Source organism: Artemia sp. Qi Xiang Cuo, chromosome 1 (genome assembly GCF_049724085.1).
Source record: "Artemia sp. Qi Xiang Cuo chromosome 1, ASM4972408v1, whole genome shotgun sequence".
NCBI lineage: Eukaryota > Metazoa > Arthropoda > Branchiopoda > Anostraca > Artemiidae > Artemia > Artemia sp. Qi Xiang Cuo.
The window spans coordinates 35,694,631-35,704,614 of NC_142794.1; positions in this window are offsets into that span (position 1 = coordinate 35,694,631).

Sequence of the window (9,984 nt, forward strand, 5' to 3'; positions counted from 1 at the left end):
CAAAAAAAGGTACAAAAGGTACAGTAGACGGAGTAATCACTAAAGAAAAAAAAAAAGAAAAAAACAAGAAGGACACAAACACGCATTGAAAAATCAAACACATGACAAAAGAAAACTCTTCATTACATTAATACGAACAGTGACTATATGCATTACATTAATATAAAAAAAAACTATTGTGAACAAATTGTTGACCATGGATGATTGAACTTACTTTGAAAACGAGATAGAGATTTATTAATGGTAATATTAGGGTCAGATAACTTATACCAATGAATAATTTTGCGGTTTCTTGTCCAAGGGGGCAAATGTAGAAGATATTTAGCAAATCTGAAGAAGATTGATCGTAGGTGCTTTTTATGTGTAACTGTAAAGAATCTCCAGAAAGGAGCAATGTAAAGCAGATGAGGAAGGGCTGTGGCGTTGTAAATGGATGCTAGAATATAACGGTTGAAACGTAGTTTGCTTTTTACGATTGCAGCGTAAGAAATTCTAATTTTAAGCTCAACGTGAGAAATCAGCAAACGACGTGTGTGGCCTATAGATGTGCCAATTGGGAGGCCCAGGTATGTAATATGGTCTGAGGGTTTAACAAGAGATCGTCCATATTTATAAGAGAAGTAGAGGGATTTCGCCAATTGAAAAGGATTACTTGGGATTTCTCAGGATTAAAAGACAGACCGATTTTTGAATATTCATCTTTGAGAATTTTGAAATTCTGCTCAATGCGCTGGATCGTACGGCTGAGATTCAGGATGTCATCAGCATAACAAATAAGAGACATATCGATTCTCCCAAAAATGCATGAAGGAAAACACTTTGCCTGCGCTTCCAGGACACTATTATTGAACAGGGTTGGGGAAGTGATAGCTCCCTGTCTTGTCCATTTCTTAACAAGGATGCGGTACTGAGGATTCACAAGCATATTCGAGGGAATCGAAGAGTTTGGCCTCACACGAGAATTAATGCAATTATATAGGGAAGGATGACGAGCCGACTGCAGGGAAAAACGGGATGGAAGTTTTAAACGCACTTTTAGATTCCTATATAAATCCCTGAGAACACGGACAACTGATGGGTTTACGCCTCGCCTTGCCATATGAAGAAGCGCATCTAAGAAGGGCAAGAAGTGTGGAACTGGTGGCCCTCCAATCACTCCTAACACATCGACTCATGAGTTGTATAGGTCCAATAGATACTACGACAGCCCTTCCCCGCTGTACTAGAGCCAATTGGAGTTGCTAACCCCTCATAGGCCCAATAGATACTACGACAGCCCTAAACCGGTGTACTAGAGCCAATTGGAGGGGGATGGCCTATCTTGGGGGGGGGGCATTTGAAATGAAAAGTCCAATAATTATAATTACAATTCTTAAATTAGAATCGAATATCTTAATTCTAATGTGAAGGACATGAAAAACTGGAGGACTAATCATTATATTAACCAAACAACAAAGCTTTGGCAATTAAAAACAAACACAAATTAATGAAAAACTTTCCAAAAAGGAAGTTTTTCAAAGAAAAGTAAAGAACCATTTTAAACCTAACTACTGCTACTAACAACAACTACTCACCACAGCACCAAACCGTCTGAGGCCAACAGAGCTACGCACGCTCCTCCTCTATCCCAATCTATTCAAAGCCTCCCTCTTTACACCCTCCCAGGAGGTTCCCTTTTCCTTAAATTATTTCTTTATGACATTCTCCCACCCCAACCGCAGACCACTTGCTTTCCGTTTAGCCCAAGAAGGTTGAACGAAAAGAAAATATTTGGCAATATGTCATTCTTCATCCGTAGAACGTGCCCAGGCCATCTCAAACTTTCTTTCATTATAGCTCTAGAAAGCAGGAATGAACGACACTTTTTGTACAGCCTATTGTATGAAATACGTTCAGTAAGCCGGGTACCCAGAACAATCCGCTGGATATTTCTCTGGAAAACATCTAGTAAATTTTAAAGCCACTTTTCGGAGCGCCCATATTTTAGAGCCATATTTGACCACTGTCGTCACTATAGCTTCTAATATTCTAATCTTGGTTTGCAGACTTAAATTCCCATTCTTCCAAACTTTTTCTTAACTGTGAAGAGACGCCCTGAGTTTTGGCTATTCTATTTTTAACATCTTCACTGCTCCGACCGTCTCTGCTAATAAAATTACCAGGGTAAGGAAAACTGTCCCCTTACCTTGGTATCGAAAATCGATATTTTCGTTACTTAACGTCACCTTTTCATCTTCACTTGTTCCTAAGCTTAGTGACTTAGATTTCTTAACATTTATTTTTCAACATATTCTAGCACCCTGAACTCCTAAAACCTCTCAAAGCTTAATCATTTTACTTACGCTTTTATCTAGGAAACCTAAATCATCAGTATAATGTACGTCCAGGAGAATCTCCCTATTTAATGCAGTGGTCTCCCATTGCCTTCAATATACTACTTAAAACAAAATCCATCAAATGGCCAATATAAAGGGAGATGGAACAAAACCCTGCTTAACTCCTGATTTAATACGAAAGCAGCTGCTAACCTCATTTCCTACCTTAACCACAGCAGTGTTGTTTTCGTACATAGCACTAATCACTTTAATGTGTTTGTCTGGTATATCATACAAGGATAAAACCTTTTCTAAAGCTCAATAAAATATAAAGCTAAAATCTAAAGCTAATCTAAAGCTAAAAATATGAACAGAATCGAATGCTTGCTAATAATCTATCAAAATGAGGACCAAAGGTGTTTAATAGCTCAGGAACTTTTCAATTATTAATTAAGAGTGAAAATTTGGTCAACACATCCTCTACCTTTCCTAAAACCGCACTGTTCTTCTCTTAAAGCTTTGTTTGTAGTATCTCTCATTCTATCAAGTATCAAATTACTAAGTAAACTACAGAGCCCAGACTAATGCCTTGATAATTACCACACTCACTCTTATCGCCTTTCTTATACAGTATTTTAATTAAGGCTATCCTAGAATCGCTAGGTACTTCCCCTTTTTCTAAAATCATATTCATAATCTTCAGTAGCTTATTTCTAACCTCAGAGCCGCCATATTTAAGAAACTCATTTACCACACTATCAGCACCTGAAGCCTTATTATTTTTTGTTCCTTTTAGTACTGTCACGAATTTTTCCTCAGAAAAAAAATCTTCCTTCACATCCAAGGTTTAACAAACTTTTTCATTTTACTCTGTATCTTTTCCTGTGACTTCATTTCGTTTTATCACATTCTCTAAATATTCTGTTTATCTCTCTTAAATTCTTTCCTTGCATTAATTGTGGCCCCATTCCTATCTTTAACTAGGACAAGTTGAGATTGACTGCTCCCTCTCAATTTATTAATATACCAGTAAAATATTTTACTACTATGCAGTCTAGCTGCTTCTTCCAGATCATAGGGAATGTTATCCAGGGTCTCCACTTCACATCTCCTTAGGTCATATTTCAATGCTTTCTCCACTTTCTTTACATCCCTTTCTTTTTTCATATGATCTGTAACTCAGATTATTCTTGTATAAGCCCCTTCTCCTCTCTATTAAACATAAAATTTCTTCAATAATGTTCCTAGCTGCGGTCCTAACTTTCTTCTCTAAGAAACCATGAGCAACTTCACAAATTGTTTTCCTAAAATTATTCCATCGATCTTCTACATTATCATATTTTAACCTCTTCAGTTTATTGTTCAACTGTTCCTGGAATGTGTCTCTCAATTTCTCATCCTGGAGTCTACCAACATCATTACTTCCCGGTAAGTAGTTACCCTTCCGAAATTTCAGCTTGAAATTAACCCTAGACACTACCAGATGGTGATCTTTACTTTTAACATCAATAGCAGCACTCCTATATACATAGTATTTTGTATTGATCCAGCCAGTATTCGGTTTACAGTAACATAACCAATAAGATTTTTTGTCTTACCACCACGTGACTACCATGTTAACTTATCAATTATTTTATGACAAAATGAGTATAACTTTTATGAACAAATGATTACAACTAGATCGTTATACCTGCAAAATTGCAATAGTCTGCAGTCATTGCTATTATCTTTTCCAACACCAAAGTTACCTAGGCTGTGATACCATCTATCCTTATTTCTACCTATTTGCTCCTGTAACTGTAAGTAAGATTCATCTGAGTCATTTTTATCTCCGTAAATTTTCCGGTTCACATTGAAACACATGTACTATTATTATTCCAAAATAAAGGTTATGATTAAGCAAAGATTTTGAATTGCTAGTTTTGGGGACTGAAAATGAATAAAACATATGTCATAAATACTGCACATAAATATACTCTTTCCAAAAACAGAATCAACCTCTTCTTTAGAAATATAAATAGAGTACTGCCGGCTAATAATACTTTTTGGGGTTCTGCTATAATAAATAATACTTTACGGGCTGATAAAATTATCAACCCTCTTGTATTCATTCAAAATATTTAAATTATTTTTTTTGTTGGAATTGAGATGCCCTTTTATTAGCAAAAAACGACTTTCTTAGATCCCACTAAATGTAGGCCTAAGTTAAAAATGAACAGAGGTTGAATTATGAATCTGTTTTCATAGGCAGCGCGCTAGCGCTACCACAGTAAAGAACGATGTGGGCACAATGTGTTTTTTTTTTTCTCCGTACCCGGGCACTTCGTATCGAAGGAGATGTCGTAGAAACTTCGAAAAGGACACATTCGATTGGAAATTGGAGTGGCTATGGTCCTTTTTAATAGTCGAAACTGATTGGAGGGCAACTAGCCCCCCCACGCCCATAATTCCCCCAAACACATCCAATCAAAATTTTGATATAGCCATTTCGTTCAGTGTAGATGATTTCCATATAGAAAATATGTTTTTGAGGAGGACACTCCCCCGCAACCCTCAGGGCAAGGGTTTTAAGTTATGCCTTGGGGGCATCGAAGGTTTTTATAGATAGGGTTGTCGTAGAAACTTCAAAACAGGTTCATACGATTGGAAATTCAAAGTGCTAGTACCCTTTTTAATAGTCGAAAGTGATTGGAGGGCAACTAGCCCCCCAACCCACGCCCATTATTCCCCCAAACACATCCAATTAAAAGTTTGAGATAGCCATATCGTTCAGTGTAGATGATTTCCATACAGAAAATATGTTTTTGAGGAGGACACTGCCCCAGAACCCCAAGGGCAAGGGTTTTAGGTTATGCCCTGTGGGCATATAAGGTTTTTATAGAAGGCGTTCTCGTAGAAACTTCAAAAAATGCTCATTCGATAGGAAATTCAAAGAGCTAGTGCCCTTTTTAATAGTCAAAAGTGATTGGAGGGTAACTAGTCCTCCCCACGCTCATCATTTCCCCAAACACATCCAATCAAAATTTTTAGATAGCCATTGTGTTCAGCGTAGTTGATTTCCAGATAGAAAATATATTTTTTAGGAGGACACTCCCCGACAGCCCTCAGGGCAAGGGTTTTAAGTTATGCCCTTCGGGGCATATAAGGTTTTTAAAGAAGGTGTTGTCGTAGAAACTTCAAAAAAAGCTCATCGATTGGAAATTCAAAGGGCTAGTGCCTTTTTTAATAGTCGAAAGTGATTAGCGGGCAACAAGCCCCCCCCACACCCATCAGTCCCCCAAACACTACCAATAAAAATTTTGAGATAGCTATTGTGTTAAGCTTAGTTGATTTCCAGATACAAAACATAATTTTGAGGAGGACACTCCCCCACAACCCTCAGGGCAAGGATTATAAGTTATGCCCTGGGGCCATATAAGTTTTTTTTTGAAATTTTTGACCTAGAAACTTGAAAAGGAGTTCATTCAATTTGGAATTCATAGGACTAGTGCCCTTTTTATAGTATTGAAAGTGATGCGAGGACTACTAGGAACCACCTTACGTCTACCTTCTCCCCAAACACATCCAATAAAAATAGTTAGATAGCCAGTTTGGTCAACGTAGTTGAAGGCTTCTGAAATTAGGTCTTTAGGTATGACAACCCCTCCCCCTATAGCCCTCAGGGTAAGGGTTGTAAGTTATGCCCTGGGGGCATACAAAGTTTTTTTGAAAGCCTTATCGTAGAAACTTCAAAAGGGCTAATTCAATTGGAAATTGAAAGGGCTAGTGCCTTTTTTAATAGTTGAAAGTGATTGGATAGCGAATAACACCCTCTCACGCCCCTCTCACGCCGACAATTTTCTCAAACACATCGAATTAAAATTTCGAGACATTCATTTTGTTCAACGTAGTTGAAAGTTCTGGAAATTACGTCTTTTAGGATGATAACCCCCTCAGAGCCCTCGGTGCAAGGGATGTAAGTAATGCCCTGGGGGCATATAAGGTTTATACAGATAGTTGTTGTATAAATCATAGGCAGCGTGATCGCGCTGCCTAAGTAAAGAACGGGGACACTCGAGAACGAGACAAGAAATGGAGACTGGGTAAAGAGGAGGACACTCCCCCACAACCCTCAGGGCAAGGGTTTTAAGTAATGCCCTTGGGGCATATAAGAACGATGTTGGCACAAAGTATTATTTATTAGTTTTAACCTTTAAATCAGGGCACTTCGTATTGAAGAAGTTGACGTAGAAACTTTGAAAAGGGCTAATTCAATTGGAAATTGGAGTGGCTTGTGACCTTTTTAATAGTCGAAAGTGATTGGAAGGGGACTAACACCCCTTCAACGCCCACTATTTCCCGAAACACATCCAATCAAAATTTTGAAAGACCCATTTTGTTCAGCGTAGTTGATTTCCAGATAGAAAGTTATGTTTTTGAGGAAGGTCCCCCCCAGCCCTTAGGGCAAGGGTTGTAAGTTATGCCCTGGGGGGCATATACGGTTTTTCATAGAAGGCGTTGTCGCAGAAACTTCAAAAAAGGCTCATTCGATTAGAAATTCAAAGGGCTAGTGCCTTTTTAATAGTCAAAAGTGATTGGAGGGCATCTAACCCGCCTCTCACTCCCACCTTTTCCCCAAACACATCTAATCAAAACTTTGAAGTAGCCATTTTATTCAACGTAGCTTTAAGTTCTGGAAATTAGGTCCTTGAGGATGACAACACCCCCACAATCCTCAGGGCAAGGGTTTTAAATTATGCCCAGGGGGCATATAAGGTTTTTATATAACGCGGTGTCGTAGAAACTTCAAAAAGGGTTCATTCGATTGGAAATTGAAATGGCTAGTGCTCTTTCTAGTAGTCTAAAGTGATTAGAAAGCAACTAACTTTCCTTTCACGCCCACCATTTCCCCAAACACATCCAATAAAGATTTTGAAATAGCCATTTTGTTCCACGCATTTCAAAGTTCAGGAAATTATACCTTTGAGCAGGACACTCCCCCAACTATCTTCAGGGCAAGGGTTATGCCCTGGGGGCATATAAAAATTTTTATAGAAGGCGTTGTCGTAAAAACTTCAAAAAAGGCTCATTCGATTGGAAATTCAAAGGGCTAGTTCCCTTTTGAATAGTCGAAAGTGATTTGAGGGCAACTAACTCCCTTTTCACGTCCATCCTTTCTCCAAACACATCCAATCAATAGTTTAGATAGCCATTTTATTCAATGTAGTTGACAGTTTTGGAATTTAGGTCTTTAAGGATGACAACCCATCCCCCCCCAGCCCACAGGGCCGGGGTTCTAAGCATTGTACTGGGGGCATATAAGGTTTTTATTGAAACCGTAGAAACTTCAAAAGGGCTCGTTCAATTGGAAATTGAAAGGGTTAGTGCCTTTTTTAATAGTTGAAATTTCAATAGTAATTTCATTAGGATATTGCCAGTAATATTGACTGCTGCAATAGTTAATGTATATTGCTGTAGGTGTCACAGTCTATGTTTGGTCTTCGAACGGTCTGGTGTAAAGTCTCCTTTGTAGTTCTATGCTAGCGTTGTCCGACATTATGGGGCTTCGACCGGTTTATGATTTCCGGTGTATCTAACTTTTATAAAATGTGTTACTTCGATTTGATATTGGTATTTGATTAGATATTAGATGGCAAAAAATTATTTATGCAGAGTTGATAAATTTTCGGAACTTTCAGAGCTTGCATTTATAAACTAGTACTTCTTAAATTAACATAGATAATAAGTCACATTATCGTTATATATAAGCCAAAAATAATTTTTCAAATTTTTTATTCAAGTTTTTCAGGGTTGTTAGAACCCTGAGCTTTTCTCCTTTTATTTTCTCTGGTATTGATATATCAGTTAATTTGTTTATGATTTTCCGTAGTTTTTTTTTTCATTATCTTGCTAAGAAATTGGGGTTGTAAAAATATTTATGTCAGGCATGGGCTTTATATTACAATTATTAGTAGGTATATATGTAATTTACACAAAAGGAGATGATATGGTCGTCTCTTTTGCCGTTAGACGACATGATGGGGGAATTGTGATTATGCCCATGCCTTTTATCCGTATATTTTTTTATCTCTCGACCCTGAAGAATTTCTGCACCTCAATTGTGCCACATAAGGTTGTGGAATGCTGAATATAAAATCATTCTCGCTTTTTTCTATAATTCAGATTAATTTTGCTCACTATATCTACGTCACATTCCTCTGGTAGGGGAATGGAATTTTCCATGATATAGTTCCTAATTTATAATGATATAGTTCCTATGATATAGTTCCTAATTTACAGAAGGGTAGCTTATCATTTTGACATCTAATTTTTTGTTGCTGTTCTGGTATTCTATATTCTAGCCGGGATATGGCTATAAATGTTGGTAAATCATCTATCCTAATCCAGCTTGTGGTGTTTACCAATTTTGTAGGGAAAGCATTTATTTGAAAAAGTGTATACTTCTAGAAATATCCATAACTCCTCTTGTTTAACTTTTTATTTAACTTAATGTAAATAATTTTCAGGTATACAATAAAAGTAGAGGATATTCTCGAAATTTGATAATAATTGTAGTTCCATATGAAGATATGTATCTGTTATAATTTCACTGTGATTGCCCATTATTCAATTTAGAGTTATTAATATTGCATTGGTGATATCTTGTTATAAATCCAAAGCCTATTTATAGTCTGGTTCAACAGTCGGTTCAACAGGGGCTTATACTACTATAACTGATACCCTAAACTTTTTAGTTATAAAATGAGAGATTAGTATTCTATTTATAATACCTTCCCAGCCTAACAATAATTTCAGCTTTGAATTAACCATAGACACTACCAGATGGTGATCTTTATTTTTAACATCAGTAAAAGTACTGCTATATATCTTAGTATCTTCACCTAAACCATTCTTAAATCTACAGTCTATTTACATTCTTTCTTGTACTTCTTTTGTCTTTCATCAGCTTCGTAGCAATCTTCCAAAATCTCTTCAAAAAAAACTCCTGAGTTTATATTTGATTCAGCTCCATATAGCCTTCGTTCTTCATTTAATATTTGCATTCCTCCTACCCCTACTATCCGGTATAATTTCAATCCCCTCATTGCTAGTCAACAGGTGTGGAGTTCCATACCTTCTTTATTACAGAGATGCCATTCGTTTGGGACTTTTAAGAGGATTCTTAAGCACCATTTAGTTAAGAATCAAACGGAATAGCATTTTGTTTGTTTGTTTTTTTGTCTGTTTTTTTTCCTCTGAGGATTTGATGTCCCTTGGTTTATTTCATGGCGTATGGTTGTCTTCTCTGCGTTTTGAATCCCAGGCCTCAGGTATCTTCTCTTTTTAATCTTATATGTTATCTGGCTATTTTTTTTTCTCCACTATTTCACTACTTAAATACTTTTTTCACTACTTTTTTCTTCTACTTTTGTACTTAAATAGAATTTTACTAGAATTTACGAAGTTGAACCAGATCCTCATCTAACTCAGGCTCTCATAATATTTTTTGCTGTAGTGATCTCCTCCCCCATCATATGTTAGCAATTAATGTGCAATAGTAATTTCATAAGGATATTGACAGTAATATTGACTGCTGCAATAGTTAATGTATATTGCTGTAGGTGTCACAGTCCATGTTTGGTCTTCGAACGGTCTGGTGTAAAGTCTCCTTTGTAGTTCTATGCTAGCG